The sequence below is a fragment of the Hipposideros armiger genome, unplaced genomic scaffold (assembly GCF_001890085.2).
Source record: "Hipposideros armiger isolate ML-2016 unplaced genomic scaffold, ASM189008v1 scaffold_176, whole genome shotgun sequence".
NCBI classification, from domain to species: domain Eukaryota; kingdom Metazoa; phylum Chordata; class Mammalia; order Chiroptera; family Hipposideridae; genus Hipposideros; species Hipposideros armiger.
Window position 1 is genome coordinate 653,081 of NW_017731526.1, and position 27,702 is coordinate 680,782.

At 35.0% G+C, this 27,702-nt stretch overlaps 1 protein-coding gene across 9 annotated transcripts in view; it reads left to right on the top strand.

Annotated features, from left to right (window-relative positions):
- ZBTB20 (zinc finger and BTB domain containing 20) overlaps positions 1-27,702 on the top strand; it is a 769,723-nt gene that overhangs the window by 301,939 nt on the left and 440,082 nt on the right. For all 9 annotated transcript variants that reach the window (XM_019652231.1, XM_019652234.1, XM_019652232.1 and 6 more), the window contains one exon: positions 14,207-14,280. The gene's annotated coding sequence lies outside the window, so the exon portion shown is untranslated. The remainder of the gene's footprint in view (positions 1-14,206; positions 14,281-27,702) is intronic.

Sequence of the window (27,702 nt, forward strand, 5' to 3'; positions counted from 1 at the left end):
CTATTGATTAAGTAATACTTAACAGCTTCCAAACTTCAAGGCATTTTTCAGCCACCGTTTCTCCCTAACCTCACTATGAGCTTCCTGTGTGGTATCATTCATTAGAGGTCTTATTAAAATGTAAATAAATTACACCCAGCATACTTCCTGTATTTGCCCAGCTTCTTACTGTATTGAAACAACTGTCTTAATGAAACACATATTGATGTATTGTGTATTTCCGTGCTAAACCGAAGTGAGGAGGAAGTTATATGAATATATAACAGAACATACTTCATAATAGTTTTTGTTAAAGCATTTTATGAATTGGAGATAATATGGGCCATGGGAGATGATGTAATTCTACATGACAGAGTTCACAGAAAGAGGACAGCTCCTCAGATAAAATTGGATTAGATTCTTCAGTGATATGCATTGGGGCTTTTATGGTGCTTTACCTTTATAAGCATAGCTAACTCTCACCTTTCCATACTAATATTGTAGTGCTGTGATAAAGATAATAAAAATAAAAATAAATAAACAAGAGCATTACCTAAATTAATTTGTCTTTGGTCTTTGTATACAATATTCGATATTTTAGCATCAAATTTACCATTTTATTTTTGTTTTCCATGGGTTATGAAGCTAATTTCTAACTTCTATATTATGAAACAAATGATCTAATACTTGTGTAATGTCTTAGTACTTTGTTATGTATAATAAATAATCATCGTAGGGCATGATCAGATAAAACCTAACTAATGTAATAATGAGCAATAATAATGAATAATAGTAAGAATAAATAATCAGTAGCAGACCCATGAAATACAATAATACTTTGTTAATTACTAAATTAATTTGTAAAGAGGGCCGGCTGAGTGGCTCAGTTGGTTAAGAGCTCGCCCAAGAGTTTGAGCTCTGAGCAACAGCAGTTCGAGTCCCAGCCCGAGCTGAGCAGCCGTGAGCTGCCAACAGGTGACGGGATGGCTCAGCTAAAAAAAAAAAAAAAAAAAAAATAATAATACAGAGGCATTTATAATAATACAAAGAAGCAAAAATAATAATACAGAGATTTATCTGTTCCCCCTCCCCAATTCCCCAGCTCTGTTCCCATCCTCCCAATTCCCTGACGGGAAGGCTTAACAAAAAAAAAAAAAAAAAAAATTAATTTGTAAAAAATAATTACTGTTGCTTGAGTACATACCAAATAGTCAGACTAAGAGGGAACTGAGTGATGTGCAGGAGAAAAAGAGGAAGCCAAGCTGGGGTAAAAATTTGCCCTTGTTGAATGAAATGCCAAAGTGCCAGTATTGGTTGATTGTCTTTGTGTGATCAGACTTGGTGTTTCTAATTTTTTTTTACACTTTCCTGTATTTGCCTTTTTTTTTTTTGCAATGGGCATGTGTTAATTTTGTAGTCAAGAAAAGTTAATGTTAAAATGTGTTATGCATAGACCATTTGCAAATAATTCATTGAGAGTTAATTGGATAAAATCTCCCAGGAAGAATAGAAGCCATGAGCTAAATTTAAGGGCGATGTATTCCATTATACAAACAATCCATTGTCTCAGAACTTATTCAAGTTTTGCTATCACTTTTTTTACTGCTTTAAAATTCCAAACTGGAGACAACTTAGTCATAGAGATAACAACAATATGAATAGCATTATGCTCTGTACCCACTTCTCGACCCTACTTAGGAAGAAAAGCCTTTAGCCTGTTGAGAATATGATCTGATATAAGATGTGTTGCCATCTATGGAGGAGGACATTGTTAAGAGAATTATTTTCCTCCTATCCTCTGTCAAAGTCAATCTCCCTGAGGAGAACTGTATATATAACTAACATTCTCTTTTTAAAGCATTGTTTAGCCCAAGTCATGGGGACTCAATCAAGCTCATGAGGTGAGGTTATTACTAGGAGGCTTACCTAAATATTTATGTAACATGTAACAGTTAGAAAGCCAGATAAATACCAATGCAATTAATTATATTTTGTTAGAAATACTATAGAAACATGTTATAAAGGGCCTCTGTTACTTATATAGAGGTTTAGAACAACTTAGAAAAACATGTCCTCTGTGAGGCACCTTTGTGCAAATTATTATAAGAAATCCTTTCCTCCAGCTGATGCAGCTTTGACCAGGAAGCATGGTGTCTAGAGCAGAGCACACCTCTGGCTTGGGTGCTCTTGTGCAGGACAAAAGCTGTTATGACTGCCTTACATTATATGCTTCATTAATGATTTGAAAATAGCTGCCATTGCTTCATAGGTTCCAAATTGTTGTATTCTTGCACAGAAAGCCAAGAATAACCTTCAGGCAACTTAGCAAAACGATGCTTATCTAAGCTTTAAGTTAGTCTTGGACCTTGATGATACAAGTCTATTACTTTGCTTCAGACATCTGATTTGAATAACATTGAGGGTAAAAGAAAATGAAATTAAGTCATTACAAAACCGTAGATGAGATTATCAAGTCCAGCTCCTAGAAGATCTAAGTTGACATTTTAAAACTGCATCTAAAGTCTTGGGGTCTCCTAGGGTAAATTTAGATGATTTGATATATGAGAGGGTAGATAAAAAGTCAGAGAGACAGATGGACATCTCTTTGTTCCAAAAAGAAATAAAGATGGAAAGATGGTTTAAAGGGATACATTCATTTGTCATATATATATATATATATATATATATATATATATATATAAATAATTTAGTATAAATGAAGTATATAACATAAATGAAGTAAATGTAAACTAAAATGGGTAAACAAGGAAAAAATATAAGATGGGGCAAGAATTAGACCTATATAAAAAATCCTGTATAGAATCTTATATACATTTATAAATTGGGTTTCTGACATATGCTTTGAAGAAATATACTGCTGATACTAAGACTAGAAAGAAATATCTTCCTATGAAGTATATGAAGAGATCATGATCAATATTCATTTTTATGAAAAACGAAGAATATTTTATTGGTAAACTTCTGTTGTAGCCCTCAATATAGATTGGTAACATCTCAGTAATGTGCAGTGTGGTTTTCTGTCTTATAAGATACAGACTCAGGTGGACAGCACTCCATTCTGGTATAGTTTGAAGGAAGATTTCAGAGTATATCTGGATGCTAAACTCCAAAGAAAGGATTGCATCCTTCAGGCAATTTTCTATATACACTGTTTTTCTAAGTTACACCTTTGATTGTTATTGGATGACAGTGAATCCTAGATTGTATTACTAGAAAATACAGCTATTCTTTGTTAATCAGTAGCAGAAATGCTAATCAAGTTAGAGGTTGGGTCAAAATTCTCTTATAGAAATTGCAAATTCTAACAGAAACATACATATAAAAAAAGTCCATCCACTTTACCCAAAATTTTAGCTGGAGAAGTATCATTTTATAGGACCAAAAAAAATCTCTTTAAACATTATTTTGGTTTTACTGTAATATACAGACAAATGGGGGATGGAGGCTCAAGTCTCTTCTTTGTTATAGCTTGATATTGCCTAATTGATAATTTTATAGTACAAGCTAATGCAGTTTCATCACATACTTAATCACTAGACTTATTTGTGTCCTTAAGCAGTTTATGTGATGTTTCTATACTTTGTTTTATGGATTGGATTTCTTGTTTTCCAAATAGAATTAGTCATAATTCCTGTTACAGTTTTCTGGGTTAAAGGTGAATTACGACAATTGAATGAGATGAGCTTTAGTGAATACTTTGATTTCTTTGACACTTTGTAAATGTGAAGCATTAATATTGATTCAAAAACATCAGTGAGATATTCAAAGTTGATGTATCAAACTTTCTGAGTTTCAACAGCACAAAGTTGCTAATTTTCCCATTTATTTCAGTCTCTTTGAAGAAAAAAAAAGTTTTAAAATTCCTAAAAACAGATACTATATATTTATCTCATTTTATGTGATAGAAGTGATTTTGTAAGTCTATTCATAATTTAAATGCTCTAGGAGAATCTTATTTTATTGTGGGTTATTTTGTAAAACAAAAAAAACATATTAAAAGTTGATATTACTCCGTATTTCTATATGGGAACTTTCCGATTTATAGGAGTTATTTAAGCTCCCAAAGGAGTGTATCCCTTACTATGTTCCTGAGGAGATATAACCTGGGCAGAATAGGAAACTGAGGAATAAGTTGGTAAAAACAAGCCTGCTCTAAGTATTTAGTCCTATTAGATCTCTGAGCTACTATTTCTTATGAGATTAAGTATACATGACATATTCTCCACAATTGCTTGGAATTAGTTTATTTCAGCTTTGTTAGTCTAGCTTCAAATTTCCTAACAATCCTTTATGACCCTTGTATGAAGTGTGATAAAAAAAAAAACATAGGGTGAATGTTTAAATAAAAAAACATTTACAGTAAAAGACACATTGCCATTAATCCCTCTCAAAATACCCCCCCACACACACTTTGAACACACTTATCCCATTGTCTTGCCACTTTCTGAAGCAGTTCTGGAAGTCCTCTTTTGTGAGTGTCTTTAGTTGAGCTGTTGTGGCTGCCTCAATGTCCTGAATTGATTCAAAACATTTACCTTTCATGGTCATTTTGACTTTGGGGAAGAACCAGAAGTCTCACGGTGCCTGATCTGGTGAATATGATGGATGAGAACACACTGTAATGTTTTTATTTACAGAAATTGCCATATACCAGAAGCAATGTGCTCACTGAATAGGAGATCATAAATTGTATTACCATCTGGATACTTTTAGTAGTAAAAGGGGCCACATTAAAGATTATAGTGAGACACAAGTATAAGTGAGCTGTGGTGTTATAGATGGACTACCTCTACGTTTTTCCCCTCCCCATCTCCATTGGCATAATAGTTCTACCAGGGCAGGGCAAGCCATAAAACCCAAAACTCCACTGCTAAAAGGGGCTGACTTGATGGAGTAGAACATGGAAAACCACATGGCCCTAGGTGTTTTTAGAAACAATAGCAGTCGCAGTGGTAAACAAACAAGAAGTGTAAACATCATAGATAGCCTGAGGTTGCAGTTCAGGTTAGGGCAGGCAATAGGTTGGCATATTAGCGATAAATTTTACAAGGAGAGTTGGAGAAGCCGACTGCCACAGTGGGCCAATCACAGCTAACACATATTCCTGTTGTTTTGGAAGTCTGCACACATATTTCAGTAAAGGCCAGAGAGGGTCAGATATCCAGATACCCTAGGCTGATGCTAAGGCCTTGTCCAAAGAGGAGATAAGAGAGAGCCCAATGGAAAGTAACAGCCAAGGAAGGTTTGTAAACTGCTTGAACTTTGAATGCATTTCCCAACCAATAACATATCCATCTGCAAAAGGTGTTAGCTTATTGGCCCAAGGTGTTTGAGTACACCTTCCAACCAGTCATTGGGTGCAAACTGAAAATTTTGCTGACACAGTGACCAGTCTTAGCTAACAAATGAAAATAGGGTTTATCAAACCTGACCAGAGACATCAGCAACTGCACAATATAAGGTGACAGACCTTACAGAATTAAACCGTTACGTCACTAAACAAACACACAAATAGCAATAACAGCAACAACTCCCTTGGAGAGAAAAATCCGAAGCCAGAATTACTATGATACATTGTACAAATTGTCAATTTGTGTGGAAAAAAAATTATGACACTTGTACAGGAACAGGACTAGGATCCATCCCCGGTTAAAAAAAGCAGTCAAGAAAAACTGTCCCTGGGTCACAAGGGAAAAGCAGATGTTGAATTTAGCAGACAAATACTTGAAAGCAGCTATTATAAATATGTTCAAATAACTAAAGGAAACTATGCTAAATAATTAAATAAAATATTACTATAATTACTCTTCAAATAAAGAGCATTAATATAATTATATAAATTATTTAGAAAAATCAAATTCTAGAGTTGAAAAGTACAATAACTAAAATGAAAAATAATCTAGAAGGACTCAAATGCAAATTTCAGATGTCAGAAGAAAGAACAGTAAATTTGATAAATCAGTAGAAGTTATTCAATTTTCTGAAGAACAGTAAATAAAATAATGAAGAAAATGTACAGAGCTTCAGAGATCTGTGAGACACCATCAAGCATACTAACATAGTGTGAAATTGGAGAGGAGGAAGGAAGGAGGGAAAAAAAGGGCAGAAAAAGATATTTGAAGTAATAATGGCAAAAAAAAAACACCTCACCAAATGTGATAAATAACAATAATATACACATTTGAGAAGCTCAATAAACTACAAGTATGACAAACACAAAGGGATTCATACACAGACACAGTTTAGTCAAACTTTGAAAGACAAAGAGAAATTCTTGAAAGCAGTGGGAGAAAAAAGGACTCATTGAATATAGGAGACAACACTGTGACTAACAATTGATTTCTAATTAAAATCAATTAAACTCAGAAGGCAGAGGAATAAAATATTGAAAGCCCTGAAGGGAAAAAGATAACAATCAAGAAATTATGTCCAGCAAAACTGTTCTTAAGTAATGAAGGTAAAATAAAGATATTCCAAGATAAACAAAGACTGAGACAGTTTCTTGCTAGCAGACCTGCCTTAAAAGAGACAGTGAAGGACATATTTTAGGTTGAAAGGAAATGACAACCAACAGTAACTGAAATCCACCCAAAGAAATTGATAGCACTGATAGTATAATTGTGTAGGTAAATATAGAGGTGGTACAAATAAGTATAAAATAAAAGTCACTTTAAGAAAGAAATAATACAGATTAGAGCAGAAATCAATGAAATAGAGAATAATAGAGAAACATCAATGAAGCCAAAAGTTGATTTTTTGAAAAGATCAACAAAAGTGACAGACCTTTAGCTAGACTGTCCAGAGAAAAAGGAGAGAAGATAACAAGTTACCAAAATCAGGAATGAAAGAGGGGACATTACTACCAACTTCATAGAAATTAAAACAAAAAATTAAAAGTTAATACTATGAACAAATATATATAGAAATGGTCTCATTTCTAGAAATGCAAACACTACCAAAACTGATTCAAGAGGAAATAGAAAATCTGAACAGACCTGTAACAGTTAAGATTCAGAATTACTAAGTCACCCCACAAAGAAAAATCTGGATGCAGATGGCTTCACTGAATTTTATCCAATATATAAAGAAGAAATAATACCAGTCTTTCATAAAATTTTCCAGAAAATAGAGGAAAAAGGGACATTTTTCATTTCATTCTATGAGAACAGTATTTCTTTGAGTCCAAAGCCAGACAAAGATAAAGAAAAAAAAAAAAGACAGTATCCCTTATAAATATTGACACCAAAATTGTCAGCAAAATATTCTCAAACCACATGCAACAATCTGTAAAAGTATTATACACCCTGCATCCAGTAATCAATTAATGTAATATACCGTATTAATAAATAAGAGAACCACATGTCTCAGTAGAGACACAAAAAGCATTTGAGAAAATCCAATATCGATTTGTGACAGAAACTTTCAATAAATTAGGAATAGAGGAGAACTTCTGTCACCTGATAAAGTGCATCTATGAAAAACCTACAACTATGAAAACATAATTAGTGATAAAAGACCAACTGGTTTAACCCTAAGATTGGGAACAGGCAAGGTTGTCATATCTCAGCTCTTCTGTTTAACATTGTACTGGAGTTTCTCTTCAGAAAGATAAGAAAAAGGAAAACAAAGGAAAGACAAAACAGGACAGAAAAGAAAGAAAGCAAAAGCTTCCAGATTGGGAAGTAAAAAGTAAAGCTTTTTATTTGCAGAAAATATAATAAGTATGTAGAAAATCTTAAGGAATACATTCACATACACATACACAAACTAATAAATGAGTTCAGCAAGTTCACTCAATAGAAGAGCATTATACAAAAATTATATTGTATTTATATAGACTAGCAACAAATAATAAAATTAAGAAAACAATTCTATTCACAATAGCATAAAAAAGAATAAAGGTATTTTTGTAGAGATTGACAAGGTTATCTTAAAATTTATATGAAAATGCAAAAGACCCAGAACAGTGAAAATAATTTTGAAAAGGACAAAGTTAGATCACTTACACATCCTGATTTTAAACCCTACTATAAAAACTATACTAAGGAAGATAGTATAGTACTGGCATATAGATCAATGGAATGTAATTTTAACTTCAGAAAATTAACTTTTGCATTTTTGGTCAACTGACTTTGACAAAGGTGCCCAGGCAATTTTGATAGGGGAAGGAATAAATACTGCAAGGATAGTTGGTGCTAGGACTGTATGAGATATAAATGAACATCTATGGTGCTAACACTATATGAAAAAAAACAACAAAAAAAGGCTTTAGACCCTTACCTCACACCATAAACAAAGATTGATTCAAAATGGATCATGGACTTAAATATAAGAGCTAAAACGATAAGGCTTGTATAAGAAAAAAGGAGAAAAATCTTCCTGACATTGAGTTACACAGGGTTCTTAGATATGACATGGAAAACATACAAAAAAGGAAGAAATCTGATAATGTGGATTTCAACAAAATTAAAAACTTTTGCACTTCAAAAGATACCAGTAAAGAAATGTAAAGACTGGGAGAAAATATTAGCAAAATTTATGATTTGCAAGTATATATCTGATAAAGGATTTTTATTTTCATAATATATAAAGAATTATTCAATTTAATAATAAGAAGACAACCACATTAAAAATTGGACAAAATGTTTGAATAGTTTTTTCACCAAAGAAGATATAAGGATGGCTAATAAGCCTATGAAAAGATGCTCAACATCATTAATCCTTAGGAAACAAATGAAAACAATAGACATGGAAACAACCAGTGTCCTTTGCTAGATGATTGGATAAAAGAGATGTGGTACAATGGAATATTACTTGGCCATAAGAAAAGATGAAATACTGCCATTTCATCTTTAATTTCATCTTAAATTAAGTAAGTTACTCAAAGTTACTTAAAAATCATTAAGTTGTACACTTACAAGGGTGAATTTTATATTATGTAAATTATGCCATAATAAACTGTTAAAAATTAAATGACAAATTATGCTTATAAAATTAAGAAAAGAGTAACCTGTCATGGCCAAGATTAACATTCCCAGTGATAGGTCGTATTGACATTATGTACCCCCTGATATGACGTTATAAGAAGAGCACTTTAGCCTTCTTCTCTAAAACTATAATCCGAATCTAATTATGAGAAAACATCAGATAAATTCAAGTTAAGAAACATTACACCAAATATCTGACCACTACCCTGTACCAAAACTACCAGTCATGAAAAACAATTAAAAGACTGAGATATTGTCACAGCTCAGAGTATTTTAGGAGAACTGGCAACTAAATGGTATCCTGGATTTGATCCTTGGAACAGAAAAAGTTATTGTTGAAAAAACTGGTGACAAAGTAGGGTAGAGAATAAGGAAATTTTCTGTACTGTCTGCAACTTTTCCGTAAATGTGAAATTGTTCCAAAATAAAAAAGTTATTTTTAGTTTGGTGTAGTCCCATTCATTTAGTTTTGTTTTTACTTCCCTTGCCTTTGGGGTCAAGTTCATAAAATCCTCTCTGAGACCAAGGCCCATAAAGTTAGTATCTATGTTTTCTTTTATGTATTTTATTGTTTCAGGTCTTACATTTAGGTCTTTAATCCACTTTTAGTTAAGTTTTATGTATGGTGACAAATAGCAGTGTAGATTCATTCTTTTGCACGTGACTTCCCCAGTTTCCCCAAAACCATGTACTGAAGAGGCTTCCTTTTCGCCATTGTATATTTTTTTTACTCCTTTTTCAAAAATTAGTTGCCCATATATATTTGGGTTTATTTCTGGGCCGTCAGCTCTGTTCCATTGATCTGCGTGTCTGTTTTTCTGCCAATACCATGCTGTTCTGATCATTGTCACTCTGTAGTATAATCTGAAGTCAGGGAGTGTGATTCCTCTGACTTTGTCCTTTTTTTCTCGGTATTACTTTGGCTGTTAGGAGTCCTTTGTGGTTCCATACAAATTTGATCATTTTCATTCTATTTCTTTGAAAAATGAATTGGGATTTTAATGGGGATTGCTAATATATACAATGAAATACTACTCAGCCGTAAGAAAGAATTAAATACTGCCATTTGGAACAACATGCATGGATCTTGAGACTATCATGCTATGTAAAATAAGTCAGAGGGAAAAGGACAAAAACCATATGACTTCACTGATTTGTGAGATGTAAAGCAGAAAGTAACAAATAAACAAACAAAACAAACAAAAAACGCATAGAAACAGACAACAGAAAGGTGGTTACCAGAGGGGCAGGGAGGTGAGAGGAGGATGAAAAAGGTAAAAGGGGTCAAATGTATGGAGATGGACGGAGATTAGACTTTGGGTCGTGAGCACAGAATGCAGTATATAGGTGATGTATTGTAGAATTATACTCTTGAAACTTATGTTAATGTTACTAACCAATATCACCCAATAAATTTATTTTTTTAAAGTTAAAATGTTTAAAAAAAGGAATAGGGGACTTATAGGTTAGAGGAGAATTACGGTTCAAGTATAATGTGGGGACTTTGTTTAGATCCTAATTCAAATAACCAGCTGTTAAAAAAAAAGAACAAAAGACATTAAAAGTTAATTACTTGACATAGACAGGATATTTAATAACATTAAAGAATTACTATTATTTTGGATGTGGGATAATGATATGTGTCATGATTTTCAAAAGTCATTTTTTGGTAACACTAATATATTCATGGATGGGATGATATGATATCTGGGATTGTCATAAAATGATCTGGTAGAAGAAAAAGTGAATGAGTATAAATGTAAAAAACATTGATGATGGGTAATGAGTACATGGCAGTTCATTTAACTATGCTCTCTACTCTTGCATATGCTAGAGATTTTTCATAATCAAATATTTTTGAGTGAAAAGAAAGAAACGACTAAGGGAAATAATTAAAACATTATAATTTTCTCTCTTTGCTGACCACAGACAGGGCTTGTCTCTTAAAAATCAAATCTGAACAGTGTCAGAATGAATAAATCATAGAGAGGTGCATGAACTCTCAAAAACAACCTGAGCAAGATACAATTGATGGTGAATAGATGGGAGAGTGTTAAGAGAAGTGCCTGAATTAGCATAGACCTCCTAAACTGGAGTGCTTTGTTGTTCTTTCTGTGACCTGTGATATCTAAAACTCCTATCTGTGTGAGGATTTGAAAAGCAGAGTGTGGTCAGAGCAGTCCTTTGTTCCTAGTGAATGTTAAGATCAGTAGTTCCTCACCCCCACTCAGTTTTTTTTTTGTTGTTGTCCGGGCACTTTTTTTCTTGGCCGTGTGACTTACAGGATAGGTTACTGTAATATAATGTATTTTCTCTCCTCTGGAAAGTCATTCAGAATCTTTGACTAGTGCAGAATGTACTCTTTTGCTAAAGGGGTCTGTCTCTGCCAGGAGAAGCGTTCTTCTGGGCTTTGTAATTTGCACTGATTACTGGGCTCTATACAGTGGATCACTGGGTGTTGATTGTAATTTATAAAACCTTACACAGCCTGGTCCTGATTAAAGAGGGTCTGGCACTGGTATTAAATTTCAATAACTGAGATTGATCTGGGTGACTTGAAAACATTTTAACAGATTTTAGAACCTGAAATGTTAGGAGTTATTCTTAATGAAGACACATACTCTGGAAATCTACTATTTTTTAGAGGGTACGTTCAGTGTACAGTATTGAACTAAAAAAAAATAGGAAGTTGAAAAGTCGACAGTAGTGCAAAATATTAGGTCCTAGCTCTAACTTTATGCTCCTTAGTCTAATCTGACATGCCTTAAGAATATTTCACTTCCTTAATGCCCATTCTTCCAAACAGTTTCTACCCAGTACTTCACCCCACTATATAGTGACAGAGTTAATGATTTTCTCATGAGGCAGATATGAATAGGAACAGCATTCAAAGACAACTGGTCTCACTTCCAGGTCCATCTTTGGGCCAAGATACGTAGTCGCCAACAGTGAGTTGGCGACTGTATTTTTTGAGTCCTGGCGCAAAGTAAGATCCATCTGTTTTGCCCAGCCGTTTGCCTGAGTGCCACAAAATGATCCTGTTATTAGTCTTATTTGTGGTCCTATTTGAGGTTAGAGGATAATGTAAATAAACTTCGGTCCTCCTTGTGATGAATGTAGCATGGGAATTAAAAGTGGTGGTATTGGTAGTGGTAAGTGATGTTGTGTCTCTATTTTCTCAATTGCTCTGTTTTCTTTGGATGGGGAAACAGACATTTAAGAATGAGTTTGTCATCTGGAAGGATAGTTGTGACCAAGATTCCCTCAACAGGATACAAGATGTTATTTTTGAGCTTCATTACCCTCACCAAGGGGGGGAAAAAAAAGAGAGGGAAAAATAAATAAGGAAGAAAGTGAAAGTGAGGAAGAAACAGGCCGACACAGAGAAGCATAGAGAAAGGTCAAAGAGGAGAAGGAGGAAAGCCATGAGGAGAGGGGGAGAATGAAACTTAGACTGCCTATTCATAGAAATGGCTTTATTATTTTCAAGTGATAGTTCAATGCACTCAACATCTGGTGAATTAAGGAAAAGGAAATCTGACTGATTAAATTGAACTGCTAGTCGTTCAATCGTTTATATATAAATATGCAGCCTAGTTTCCATCACCTTTTCTTGTCTGAACTAGACAGTAAATCAGTTTCACTAACCATATTCAAAACTGGTGAGTAGAACAATATCAATTGGTGATTCAGATTTATGTAAAGGTGGGCAGTTTTTATATTTCTGAATCAGTTATTGGGGATTATTGTTATTCCATATAATTTCCAAGCATGAGTTATTTTTGTCAGTTTCTTTTATAAATGTTTTCTTGCCTTGTAAGGAAATATGTGCACTCCCCTCATCTCATTCAGTTGTCCCGGGTGACGCCTCCATAATTTGTCTTTACACTGGTGCATTTTTTAGTCTAATTCAGGCATGTGAGAAGCAGGGGAAAAGTTTAGTCAATGTCAGTGATTTTTTTGGATCCATTCATGGATAAATTTAGTGAATCCGAAACAGTTTGCATTAAAATCTATATACATCAAATAGACACAATACTCAAAATATTCCTCCATATGCTTCAAGGGAAAAAGAAAACAGAATTTACAAGTGAGAACTAGATGCATTTTCTAATAATAGATGCAATTTCAGGGGTGATTTATGATCATGCTCTCATGTGGAGATTAAAATATTACCTTGCACTAATGTGAAGGTGGACATAAACATACCACTTTAGTTCTACAACTATATAAAAAATGCACTGCCATGCTGTAAAGTAAAAGAAAGATAATTGTATTATCTTCATTTTACATTAAGAAAACTATATATTTCTAAATCCTGTCATGTCAGTTATTTGAAGCTAAAAATAGCGATGACTTAATCAAGTCTTGTTTTTTTTTTAACCGTTATCTTCTTTATAGATGGTGTTGTATGAAGAAAGAAAGGATTGAAAAAAATAGCATGCTGTTTAAAGCACAAATATTTAGGACATACTTGGAGATTTTAATGCTTGAACTCATAATTTCAAGATTAAAAGTATATATTTTAAATATTTTACATATTTACAGTTATTTAAACAAGGAGGTCTGGTTCAAACCCTGATGGCCTTTCTGTGCTGCTTCAAACAGCTGTGGCTGCATGTGACAGGATATACAGTATGATGTGGTATGGGGCACGCTAAACCCACAATACATTGCAGTGGGCATTTTGTATTGCCAGATACGTCCGTTCACCTCTACTTCACCATCTGCCCCACCACAGTCATTTGAAAGTAGTGGATCTAACTTTTGTTTAGAATTCTATTTGAAGTCATGATTTCCCTTTAACAAGTGTATCCAGATCATAGATTTTCTTCTTTAGTCTCTGAAATTAACATTTTATATAATCTTTAGGCTGTGAAATTGTTGTTTAAGAGGTTTTGATTTTTTTTTTAAGTCACAATATTGCTAAAATTCAGAGGCACTGAGCTTCTAGTCATATCATTATGAAGTCCTTAACATGGAGGCATATTTTGTTTTTCAGAGTTGCTTTTCTTTTCCTTTTTAGATCCTTTTCTTTTCATTAAAAAAACTACTCTGGGAAGAGGTTTTTTTTTTTCCTTCTTAACAGAAAAAAAAAAAAGCCACGCTTGACTGATAATGCATTGCTTTGGATGGTGAAACATTATGAAAGTTTAATTTTTAATTAAATCTGAAGTACCAATTATAACTGAAAGAGATTTTAACCTGTTTCTTTTCAGACTGCCTGAAGTTACATTTAGAGACTGAAATCACTGCACCTTAAAAACAAAAGATTGAGCTGCACTGCGTTCCTGTAAGTGAAAGCTTCCTGTACCCTTCCTCTGTGTTTTTGTGACCAACTCAATAAAGGACAAAAATATTGGTAACATAGTAACCAGACAGGAGCAAAAATCTGAATATCCCTGAGAAATATATGTTTAAATGATTTCCTTCTTTAAAAAAAGAAAATTTGTTGGACTTAATATTCAGTGTGTCTTTTATATCCACCCTAAATTGTGAATCCTTTCTTTTAGCTGGTTTGAATTGCATTAGGGAGGGCGTCACCCACTGTGCATCAGCATGGTGACATACACCCTGTCAGGAAGGATTCTTGCATTTTTGTTCACATCTCATTGAAGGTAACAGATTTCTTATGGAATAAAAGTAAATTCCTTTTTCCTTTGTGATGTCATTAGAAATTTTTAGCCTTTGTGTCAATGGAAATGGAAAGTTCATGATGACATCACAAGATTCTGTTGCCTTGAGGACTTTGGGCAAAACTAAGGAAAATGCATAATTCCCTGTGTGCGTGTGTTCCCCATTCTGCTATGAAGCAGTCAAAATAGCACATCTTATGTCTTCCCGTGAGCTACAAGGCTGTCTCTCAGAGCCCCATTGTTCCATAAATGCATGTCAGAGTCTACCACAGTCTGGCCTACCCTTATTTAGCTGCTGTTTTGTCAATGTACTTGGAAGAACAATTAACATTTGGGATTTCAATGTCTGAATAACAGGCAGTGAATAGAACCCGAGCATATAAAAGATTCAGACGCCCTGGGTAAGAAAACAGAAGCTTATAGTTGGTGGGGGAAAAAGGAAAGCATTTTAATGCTGCACTCAAAGGTTGTGAATTACTACAAGGAAAGTCAATCGGGGTTTTTTTTTTCATTAATTTTTAGATCAAAATGTACATTTTGGTAATGAAACCCAGAAGGTTATGATGTCTTCCTAAGTTTTGCTGTTTAATGTAATGCAAGGCCTTTCACTAGAAAGTCCTAAAACACTTAACATTTGTCTCTGAGTCATTGTTGGAAGGCTGGGTGTGGAGCATATGACACTGTGGATTTCAGACTGTCACAGTGCCTGTCCAACAGAGTACGCTAAGGGTGATTCCAACGATTTCTTCCATTTTCACTGTGGTTCTCTACACTCTTTCATTATTGACTATAATTCTTGTGTGTTGACTGTAGACAGTCCTGAAGTTGTTTAAATATCTCTGCCTATTGTTTGAATTCCTGCTGAGGTCCTTTTTTTCTTTTTTTGAGAGAGATGATGCATGGCTAGGGCAAGGTTACCTCACGGTCAGGGTATCCAGAGGGAGCATGGGCTGCTTATGCATGTTGCCAACTGAGCTCAGTGCCTAGCTGGTATGAGTGAATAAATGATGGTTATGGTTATTTTTGTCATAAGTACAACAGTTCAAACCCATAGATGGTAACATCTCTAAAAGCAGTGTCTATTTCTTATTCAGTTTTGTAATCTTCAGGGCTTGGCATAATAATAGTAATCAAGAAATAGCTGTTGTTATTAGTACAATTACAAAATTTGTTAAAAATCAGAACTTCAGGTTTCGTTCTGTCAGAAAATATTTATTATGAAGATGGGTTGAATAAAGTTTTTGACAGTCAGGAAGATAATTATAAAGGAATTTGTCAAAGACAAACCTACTGTTTATCATATCACATTAGGCATTAATTAGTATCCTAGTCTTTCTCCTCTTTGGCTTTACACTTCTTTCTCCTGACCAAAATGAGGTGTGCCCATTTTTTTTTTTTCTGTCTGCGAAATTGTCTTCAGTAATTTTCAATTTAAGTTGTGTGTCTTGCATCCCATGCACTGGAGCTGTCTTCAAAGATAAATTTTCCAAACTCCAGGATAGGTGGTGCTTTGCACCTGTTTGTCTAATTGCCAAGCAGTGGATTGTGCTTCAAGGAAACGAGGAAAATGGTACAATAGGTATTGGGTCAAGAGGCCAGAGCTTTGGGAAGCTGCCATTAGAAACTTCTACTTTCAGTGCATAAAAAGCCAGGACCAGTTGTTCTCAGCATTAATAAGGCCACGGCATTCTTCAGAACTCAGAACCATTTGACCCCGCATAAGTTTAGCTTCCTAGTTTATTCTTACATAAGATTCTCTGCCCTTACCCACCAATTTTAATTTATTTCCAAAAAGGGTTCCTTTATTTTTATTAAATCAGCTTCTGGTGATGCAAATTAAGGTTCTCATAAAACTTAGCCTCTGAGGCAAAACTAAAATGATAAAATTTAGGTTTAGTGAATAGTACTGTTATCATGTTGAGTAACATTTAAGGACATAAAAGAACTTTATAAGCATATTTCACATTTTTTAAGATTAAAAAAATTGAGGTGACAGGGATTTAAGGGCAGAGCATCATCAAACATTGTATGTAGAAAGGATATAAGAAATAACAGTTCATTCATCTCATTTTGAAATAAGTAAGCTGAGGCCCAGTGTAGGGCGTGCAGGTTACGCAAACTGTGCTGACCACCAATGCAGACCATTCTTAGACATCTAGGTCTGAGAGTAGACCTGGATTTAGACTCTGGGGATTTGATCTCTCTGTTATACTCAGGGACTGAGCAGCGTTTCCTAAGCAATGTATTGCCTTCTGCTCATTTTATGAAACCAATTGAACTGTATTTCCCTCCACCAAGTAGTCCAAAATTTATATATAAAGGGGTAGTCTAAACACATTTATTGTTATCAAAACGGTTTTTTTTCCACTTTTTCTATACATTTTGATATCATGCCTCTGATTGTGCAATGAGTCACATAGAAGCAAATTTATTTGGTTCACTTCATATTCTTTATGATGATTTACAAAGTAGACAGAAGACTATTAGAAGCTTCAGTAGTTTAATTGGGCATAGAGGCATGATGAAATCTGAAGTAATCTGAACAGAGCCATTGTGACACAGAATTCAGACTTTGCAAGAGTGTGTAGCATGCATGCATGGTGTCAGAATGTCACTGTTGCCAGGGGTCATTTCTACCATAGGAAAGGTTTTCAGGGCCTGAAAAAAATGAAATAAACTTTAATAATTTAAAATGAAATACTTGTTCTGGTAATTTATTTCAGGTTTCCTTTATTGGATTCTGTCATTTAGCAACCCAAAGATACCAGGGCAGGAACATTTCCATTATTTTACCCAGAGCTAAGTTCTAGACACATCTTAGTTTCTTCCTCAAGTTTATTTTATCTCCTCCAGAACTTCTCAGCCCCAAACATCAAGAAGCTCAAGTCACTATGTACAAAAAATTAATGGCCTAAGTCTTTGTGTCCCAAACAAGGAGGCAATGTTCTGCCTTAAAAACTTCCAGGGAATCTTTGGCATATAGAGAAGAAGGGAGATTTGAAGCCAGAGCAGGACCTTGGAAGTCGGGACTCAGTAAGGTTTTCTCCTTAGACCTCTTTTCTATTTTCTCTATAATAATGAATTGAAATTTATTCTATACCTCTTATGAACAGATAATTTCAGCAGGATACATACATAGATAAATAACACCTGTTTGCTATCATCATAAAGTTCATACTCTATTTGGGCAATAGGTGAATCTTTTTTATAGACAAAGTATTATATGGATAGAGTAGAGGAAAGAATTGGTTTTATTTCTTCTAGACCATTAAGGAATAATATGATATTAACAAGCAGCCCAAGCAGAGGGAGTAATAAAAATGAAAGCGGAGGGAACAGTGAGTAGCAATGGTGTGATCTGAGTATTAGGATGCTGGTTGAGTCCAGTTTTCCAAAGTGTGGGCTGCAGCCCATTTTTAGGTCATGAATTCAGTTTAGAGGATCACAGTCAACATGCTTTTGATGAAATAGAATCAAAGGAAAATAATTTATTAAAAGGGTGTGTTACATATTTTTAAGATAATGGGTTGCAAAATAAAATATACTATTTTTTACTGGAAATCATGCCACCAAAATATGAAAGCACATCTGAAAACAATAGGTATTTTAAACATGCAACTCATGTAATCCTGACTAAGGGACAATATTATTTCTCCCTTTTTTATATATGAGAAAATGAAGGATTAAGCAATTTTTCCAAGGTCATGCAGCAGGTAAATGGTACAGACAGGCTGTAAAAATGGCTGTCATACTCCACATTCATACTCTTCCCATGATTTGACACTGCTTTCCAGGGTTGCATGACTTCAATTATTTCACTATTGATAACTCACACATTTATATCTCTAGTCCTGATTTCTCTCCCAAACTCAAGCCCTATGTTTACAATGTCCTATTTAAACCTTCAACTGGATATCACACTAGTTTCTCAGAGTCAATATATCAATATTGAATTTATCCTCCTAGTTGAAAATCATCATCATTTTGAAAATCCTAAGTTTCTTTACCCCAATTCTCCAGGTCTCTCGACACAAAATATATCATTTTTGGCCTTCCCCCCTCTTCCCTCTCACCAGGTGTCTAATAAGTGGCCAAGTCCTGTTAGTTCTCCTTCTTTGGTACCCCTGTCCTAGCCAGGCTTTCATCTTCTCTTGCCTGCAGTAATACCCTAATTGAAAGAGACAGGGGAAGGGAGACCAGCTCATTCTGCACACTGTTGCCCCATTAGGCTTCCGAAGCAGGAGCCCCAAGATCATGTCACCTTTGTTTAGACAAAGCTGTAATAATTCTATATTAATTACCAAACAATTCCTAGCCAGTATTTATGACATTGTAAAATCGAGTTCTAACGTCATTTCTGATTTGATCTTATGGTGTAATATACCATACACTCAGGCCAAATTTCCTCACCCACCTTCATTGGGGTTGTTTCCATTAATTCCATGAAACCTTCCCTCCCCGACCTTGTCAGAAATAATTCATTCTCCCCCACTCACCCAGCTCACCTAGCACCTGCAGTGCCCCTGCCAACAATCCGATTTTAGACTTCTAGCTTCCAAACCTGGGAGAGAAGAAATTTTTGTTGTTTTCAGTCAACAAGTTTATAGTAATTTGTTATAGCAGCCTAAGAAAAGAATACAGCACATATCTACGCTATTTTTTGAGATATGAATTACTTTCTATAGTTTTAAACAGTGTTTATGCCCATGCCTTGTCCTTCGACTAGAAAATAAATTCTTTAGATATAGACTCCATATTTAATGAACATTTCTAAACCCTACAGAATCTATCACAATAGAATCATTAATTCATTATTCAATCATGCTTAATATTAGTAATATAAAAATGATCCTTCAGACTCTCATGGAATTTATAGCCTCCTATGGGAATCAGACATTAAATACATAAACAAATAATTACAAATTACAAATTGTGGTCGATGAAAAGAGCTAATAGATATGCAAAATGACAGTGGGAGAAATCTGTTATACTGTCCATTGTGTGCTCAGGAAAAAAATTCTCCAAGAAAGTGCCATTTGAGAGTTGAAGGACAGGAAGAATCAGCCAGGGGAAACAGTTGGGGTGGGGATGGAAGCATGTGAGGGAGAGCAAGCTCCAGACAGAAACAGCACGGACAAAGCCCTGAGGCAAGGACAGACTGCAGTCAAGGAAATAACAAGGATTCGGGAGTGGCTATAGCAAAGTGAGCCAAGGAGGAGAGTGACTGGAGCCGAGGTCAGAGAAGTGGTCAGGCGGAGGAGTTTAGGTTGTAGTCTCAACACACTGGAAAAGTACATAGTAGATGTGTTGGGGGAAAAGGAAAAAAAAAAAACATTAAAATATATATGTTGAAGGATAGCTTAAGTATAGAACGAGATCAAAATAATTCAAAGGTGAATAGTATGCAGAACTCATAGCATCCATATATTTTATTTGAATGCTCACTGAAGGTATACTTCTGATTTTGAGGAGGGCTTGGACTTCTGAAACCGAGGTCTAATAATTCACGACAAATTTCCTATCTGCATAACCAAAGTAGATCTCTGAAAACCTTCTAAGATAAGGTCAAGTTAATTTTATTTCCTTTCTAGTTAATAATTATTAAAATTCTGTTGTTGCTTAATGGGTCTTTTATTTTTGTTTATTTTTAAATGTTCATAGTGTAATACAAGAATGAGTAACAAAAATGTGTTTTAGTCCTAGAATGCATTTTTAACTGTTAAACCTTAATCTTATTTTTAGTTTCGGTGTATTTTATCATATGCAATGACCAAAGGCCTGGAGGCATAGAAAGCCTTGAAAATGAACCATCATTATCCTCATTATTACTACCTACAATATTACGGAATTTCTGGATTGAAAATAATCCAAGCTGCTTTAAAGTGTAATGCATTAATATCCTGGAATGCCACTAAGTCAGAATAGAGATATCGGTTTGTTTGCAAAGTGATGGAAATTATTCCCTCTTGGAATTAAAGAAGAAATAGAATAAAGGGAATGTGAAAATTAAACCATAAAGAAGTAGATTAGTCTCTAAAGATGAGGATTTATCTGCTGTAAGTCAGTAAAAAGACACTAGAATCATAAAATATTATAGCTACAGAGAACCTTAGGAATTATTTATTCCAGCCTCCTCATCTTGAAAATGAATAAAATTTGGGTCTAGGATTCTTATCCAAGGCTTGTATTTAAATCTTAGGGCTGGAACTGTAACCCCAATTCTTAGGAGCTAAATCAAAACAGTCAAACCAACTAATCTGTGATCAAGACCCCTACCATAATCCCTCCAAAAAGGAGTATTTACCACAGGAGGTGAATCTACAGACAAGCTATACTTAATACAAATCTGAACAATATATATTACACACAATCTGCTTACTTCATGTACCAGATGCTTTATAAAAGTTGTCTCTAATCCTTGCTATCACACTAAGCAACCACTCCACAAAGTAGGAATCATTTCCATTTTATAATGAGAATACTGAGCTCCAGAAAGATTAAGTAATATCCACAATTGCAATGCCGGTAAGTGAATTTGTATTAATGCCAGATCTAGCTGATTCAAACTCTGTACTAGCTCCTGCTTGGTGTTTTTATCTATTACATTTTGTTATCATCTTAGCTCATGTGGTCACAGAGGCCAAAAGTTCTCTAGTAGTCCAAACGTCTGAAAAACCTTGTAAGAGTTAAGAAGGTAAGGAAGAAAGTTGCATTTAGCAGGTGCCCTCTCTGCATGAAGCTCTTTCCATTAAACTCACACAACAGTGACTCAAGATAGAGGTTATATCCCTTAGTTTGCAATCTAGGAAACTGAGGCTCCGTGAGATTAAATTGCCCCACACATTTTAGTACAAGCTGGAGCCAGGATTCAAACTCAGATCTGTCTGACCCCAAGTGTTCTTTCCATTATTCTGCTCACCTCCCACTCTGTTCTCCTGGATGCTAGTTAGTCTTCTGTGGTCGGCACTCCTCAGCAACTTACTTGGCAAAGAACTGTAATGAAAGCTCTCAGAGACTCCCCAAGAAGAAAGAGAGTGTGTTGAGAGGTGCTTTTATAATTAAGTTATATCATCTGGTCTGGAAATAAATATCATGCCCCCTATATGTTTTCTTTTTTTGAGAAATGAGGATCTGGGAAGATTAGTCCAATCCATGCCTTAGCCTTTCATCTTTACATCAGTTTCACTCACTGTGCATCTGTGTCCCAAACCCCAATCATGTCTGATAGTGGTGCCAGTAACCTGATCATACTTGAAAACACCTTTGAAAGTGAAGGAAGTAAAATCATTGTATTTATGAGACCAATAAGAAGTCATAAGTCTTATAGTTTTCCTTCTCAAATCTTTAACTTATTTGAAGCCTTATAAGCCTGATCAGTGATATAAGTCAACGAAAGTGCTCATCATTACTGCTATTAAAAAATGCCAAACTGAAAGTCCAACCATACTTAAGAATCATTAGTATTGTTTTCTAATGACCACTGAGGACTATATTAGAAGTGAACTCCTTGATGAAAACAGGAGGGAGAGAGAGCGAGAGAGCGAGAGAGAGATTTGAAACACTCAGCAGGCCATTCAAGTCTTCTAAAATAACTCAGTGAAAACGTGCCTCCTGCTTTGCAGAAGGGACTTGGTTCTTTGGCTCAGCTTCGCTCTTTGCAATATGTTGCTAGTAGCCCTAAATCAGAAACTGCATTAATATATCTTTTGAATTGCTGGGTCTCCTCAGGAGAAAAAAAAATGTTTTCAAAACTCTTATAATATTTTGTTAAAAATCCAATTCTGGTTCAATGTTTTGTTCTCAAAGGAATTGTGAATGAAGAAAAAGCTTTTGTAAGAGGGAGGAAGCTTATCTAATCTCTTCAAGACTGATGAGAAGCAATCAGGAGACTTGTGACTGTTTGAAACAGTAAATTTCCAGGGAATTAGGCACACGTTTCTCAAGAACAATGAAGAGTGTTACACTCCAGGTTGCAGCACATTGGCTCTAACTGCACCCCTTCATGTATCCCAAATGGCACTTTGAAAGCACCATTCTTTGAGTCAACTGCAACAAGGAGGAGTCCATGCGAACTGCTGTTCTTTTAGGAAGTCATGAGAAATTAAATACAGAACGAAGTCAGTCTTCTGGTGAGGATCAGATTCTCAGAGTTATATGCCTCTTATGATAAAATATCTTCAACGATATAGGAAAATAAATTCACTCATGTAATAGTTACCGAGTATTAGAAAATTTAGATTTTTTCACTTAGCACCTGAAACCTATATAACTTTACTAACCATTGTTACCCCAGTAAACTTTAAAAAAAAATTTAGATTTTTAACAGTTGTTTACTTGTTTGCAATTGCACTAACTTGACCATATGAAATTTGCTTAACCTCTGCTACAATTTTACTGAACTGTTCTTTGCTTACCTTATTTGAATATTGTAGGACTTTATTCAATAATCAATATATGCCTGCCATTGTTATCATCTTCATCGTTGTTACTATGGAAGATCTGTTCTCTCCTCTGGATTAAGGCTGGCAGGAACAGCTGTGAACCTGGGTTACACATTTAGTGCTGCATTTGTTTTATCCTATCGTAGCACTGGAAAGTGGACGGGTCAACTAGACTGGTTGTTCAGCAAGTCTCACCTAGAAAACTTGTCAGTGAAATATTATTTATAAGCCCTTTTAGCAGATAGAGAAATAGTTTGCATCAAAAGCTCTTGTTTTTTGTTTTGTTTTTTAATGAGAACTGACTCTATTATGCGATATGACACTCTCTAATTAATGGCATAATGCTATCCACATCATCATTGCGGTTACCACTAGGGAGGCAGCCAGGGTAATTGAAAGGAAAGAGCACGGGGCTGACTATCTTGAGACTTGATGCAGGCGTTATCAAACACTTTTGCCTTAAGATCATTTTCTTTATCTGGTGGGGACATTTTTCTCTATCTTACAGACATTATGCAAAGAAGTCAGATGATATATATGAAGTATTTAGAGGTCCATGGAGTAAAGATAGTTCATAAATACCATGTATTACTATTACAGTAAAAGTACAATATTAATAGAATTATAAATCACTTTGAGATCTCAGGAGTAAGATGCTTTATCTGAGGTCTTAGTGGGTAGAAATTAGTTTGTTTTTTGAGTTTCCATATAGGGAAGTACTCTGTTGCTGCAAAGTACTGTTCATATACTGGAAATAATGACTAAGAATAAATTGCCATTGATAAATTACTTCTTTTAAAGATTTATCTTAAAAGCATTCTTTACTATAAATTCTCTCAACAGGTTCTCTCAAATTAAAAAAAATAATAACTGTTTTGTCTCCCATATTAGTTATTTTCTTGAGGGAAAGAACCATAAATAATTCACTATTATTCTCAGTCACTGAAACTGGTGCCAGATAGATGTTCAGTAACTATTTGCTGAGTATCCTGTGTAAAATTTTAACAATTAAAAAAAATATACTAAATTCATTTATTTGACTACATATATACAATGTGACATGGACAGATATCACTGAAGATTACACAGCCATTAGGAAAAGAATGAAAAGCAATGAATGAACTTACTGCTATTGACCTGGAAGGATGACCATAATTTATTAAGGTAAAATTACAAATTTTCAGGGTAATGAATGTTTATGAATAAGTATGTTGTACGTGTTTGTAGGAACATGAAAAAAACTACGCAAAATTGCATATCATATTCTTCACAATGGTCATCTTACAAGGTTAAGAGCAAAAGAGGACTCAGGGAAGATTATTAATTATTTTCTTTAAAATTTTTTATTGTTTCACTAGTTACAATAAACATCTATTATGTAAGTAAGTTTGAAAGTGAATATATAAAATTATTTTTTAAATTACTGTCTTTTGTGTCTTGGAAAAGCAGCCTGAGAAAAATAATCACCATACAGAAGTTTCGATTTCATTATATTGCCTCAACTTCCATAATAAAATACATACTCTAAATAGATTGATTCATTTTATTCAACAAATATTTCCTGAGCTCTATGATGGTACTAGTTTCTGTTAACAAGTACTGTGTGTGTGTGTGTGTGTGTGTGTGTGTGTGTGTGTGTGTGTGTGTAAAGCTGAATCCTTTTATGATTCAGGTTCGTATATGGAACCCTTTCCAAAATCTCACAGTTCAGCAAGCAAAACTTATTAAAAATAATTTGATTCTTTACTATAGTTTCTCTGAAAATATAACCTACAAACGCACAAAAATTTTTTAAGAATTTTTCATTTTGCCATTTCTCTCTTCCACATGTATTTCCCCATTATTGCTTCCCCCAGTGTTTCTCCTACCATTTCCTCACGCTTCTGTTGAAGAGCTCTCACTAACCCTCCTTGGTCCAGGTCAATTAATTTTTCTGCTTACTTTCAGACTCCTTGCTGGATCTGTCCTATTCTTCTCTTTCTGTTTTAAATCTCACTTGACCTTCTGGCTTCTATTTTTCTTGCTTACTGAGGGCGAAACAAACAGAAAAGCAAAACTCTGCAAGGTAAGTTTTTAGGACTATATTCCCAACAGAAAACATAGGAGTTTAAGTAAATGAAGGAGCAGACCCAGAAGCCTTAGGATAAAAACATTAAAAGTCCCCTTATAATATACTTGAATAGACATGAGCCAGTGACATGGGCAGAACATCTGAATTGGAATCAGATAAGAGAGGACCATACAGTTTGTTTGAGGTGCTATATTTCCCAGGGCTGTTACATTCTAGATCCCATCACAGAATAATCCTGGCACTGAACCAGCCTTGATGGATAGAGGACAGAGGCACCATGAACTGAATTTAAAACACAGGCAAGTTGTACAAGGTGTGATCAAACAATATAGTGAATATTTAAATTAAAAAAAAATGTATTACAGTAAAAGACACATTGCCATTAATCCCCCTCAAAATACCCCCCTCACTTCTAACACACTTATCCCATCATTCTTGCTGCTTTCTGAAGCAGTTCTGGAAGTCCTCTTTTGTGAGTGTCTTTAGTTGCTCTGTCGTGGCTGCCTCAATGTCCTGAATCATTTTGACTTTGGGGAAGAGCCAGAAGTCGCACGGTGCCAGATCCGTGAACAAGGTGGATGAGGACACACCGGAATGTTTTTTTGACAGAAATTGCCATACCAGAAGCAATGTGGGACATGGAGCCTTTCCGCTGTGATCACAAAATACGGTGAGTGCTGCTGCCAAGTGCCATCCAACGGAAAGGCAGGGCTCTTCAATATGGGAAGCAGTGCATCAAACCTTAGTAACAGTGTGTGACAAATTTCAACTTCTTCGGTTCAGTCAGTCAGGTGTGAGCTACAGTTGAGAGAAGGTGTGTTTTAAGGTGTGCCATAAATCATCCTCCATCATGACAATGCTTCATGTCACACATCGCTTCTGATATACGGCAATTTCTGTCAAAAGCATTATGTTGTGTCCTCATCCACCTTATTCAACGATCTGGCACCGTGAGACTTCTGGCTCTTCCCCAAAGTCAAAACAATTCAGGACGTCGAGGCAGCCACGGCAGAGCAACTGAAGAGACTCACAAAAGAGGACTTCCAGAACTGCTCTAGAAAGTGGCAAGAATGATGGCATAGTGTGTTCGAAGCGGGGGGTGGTGGGGGGAGTATTTTGAGGGGGGTTAATGGCATTGTGTCTTTTACTGTAATACATTTTTTTAATTTAAACATTCACTGTATTGTTTGATCACACCTTGTAGTATGATAATTGCAACTAATGATGTACAGATATACTTTCCTTCATGTTATAGCCAGTTATGATACAGGCTTTAAGAAAAGAGAGAGAGGGAGGGAGGAGAGAGAGAGAGAGAGAGAGAGAGAGAGAGAGAGAGAGAGAGAATGAATCCCTTCTTCTAAATCAAAAAGGGGAGTGGGTGGAAGAGTAGAAGAAGATTGTGGTTAGGGGACTAGGAAACATGAAGAAAAAAATAAAACATATTTTGACACCCCAGTCTTTTTATTTTTTTTTACATTTGCACAAGTCTTTCCTGGTTCTCATGAGGCCTACCCTGGGTGGGCTGGGTCTGCTTGGCACTTCCAGCCAGACAGCTGTCCTCTCCTTCTATCTAGAGAGTGCTGACTCAGCGTGAACCACTTACGGTTGTTGGAAACTCTTTAAAATAAGCTCACAATTATGTTTGTTGCTCTTAACTGCAGGGGGCTGAAGAAGTCAGTAAGCAGCTGATCATGGCAAGCTTGCCCAAAGATGTAGGTGCCCTTCTCTGCCCTATGCCTTCAGTTTAAGAGATTTATGCAGAAAAAGAATGTGAATTCTAGTTTATGTTATGTGACTCCTGTGCCCCTCTAGTCTGGTGAGAACAGCAACTCTAGCTACACAGATGTCAAATAATAGAGGTGTGGTTAGAAAAACAAATAATGTTTTTGCAGAGGTTTTAATGAGATAGAAATTATTATATAATGTTAACAGAAAAAAAGCAAGGTAACAAAACAAAATATTAAGCATTTATTTCTAGGTGTTTATTGTTCATTTCTCTTCTATTCTTTGCTTTTTTAAAAAGAAAAAGAAAGGTACTCTTGGGATATACTTCCTTGCTTGTTTTATATTTGTTGTTGATCATGAATTCATTTTAATGGTGGCATATCTTATAATGAAAAGGTTTCACCTCAAGTTTGAATGATAGGATATTCTTGCTAATAATTTTTTTTTTCTTTATGGACTGCTACTATGGTGTAATGTCCTGGTCATTTTTAATGATCAAGCAGCCCTTCATCTCTGGTGGAATGATTGAGGGAAGGGGATTGTGAGGTAGATGGTTCATTATTTAATTACTGGTGATGGATTAATATAGCTCAAAAAGAGTCCTTGTCACTTCGGGTATGAATAGTCAAGAGAAGCAAGGTAGGTCTATGGATATATTCAAATTGTGCTTTTCTATATGGAATAAATGTTTACTTAGATGATAAATTGCTTCTTATTCCACTTATAAAGCACACTTAGTATAAATACTTAAATGGAATAAAAACTGTATACAGCCAAGAAATTTGATATTTATTAAACTCTATGTAATCTCTTCCTCTAAATACTTACTTATTTATCTTACT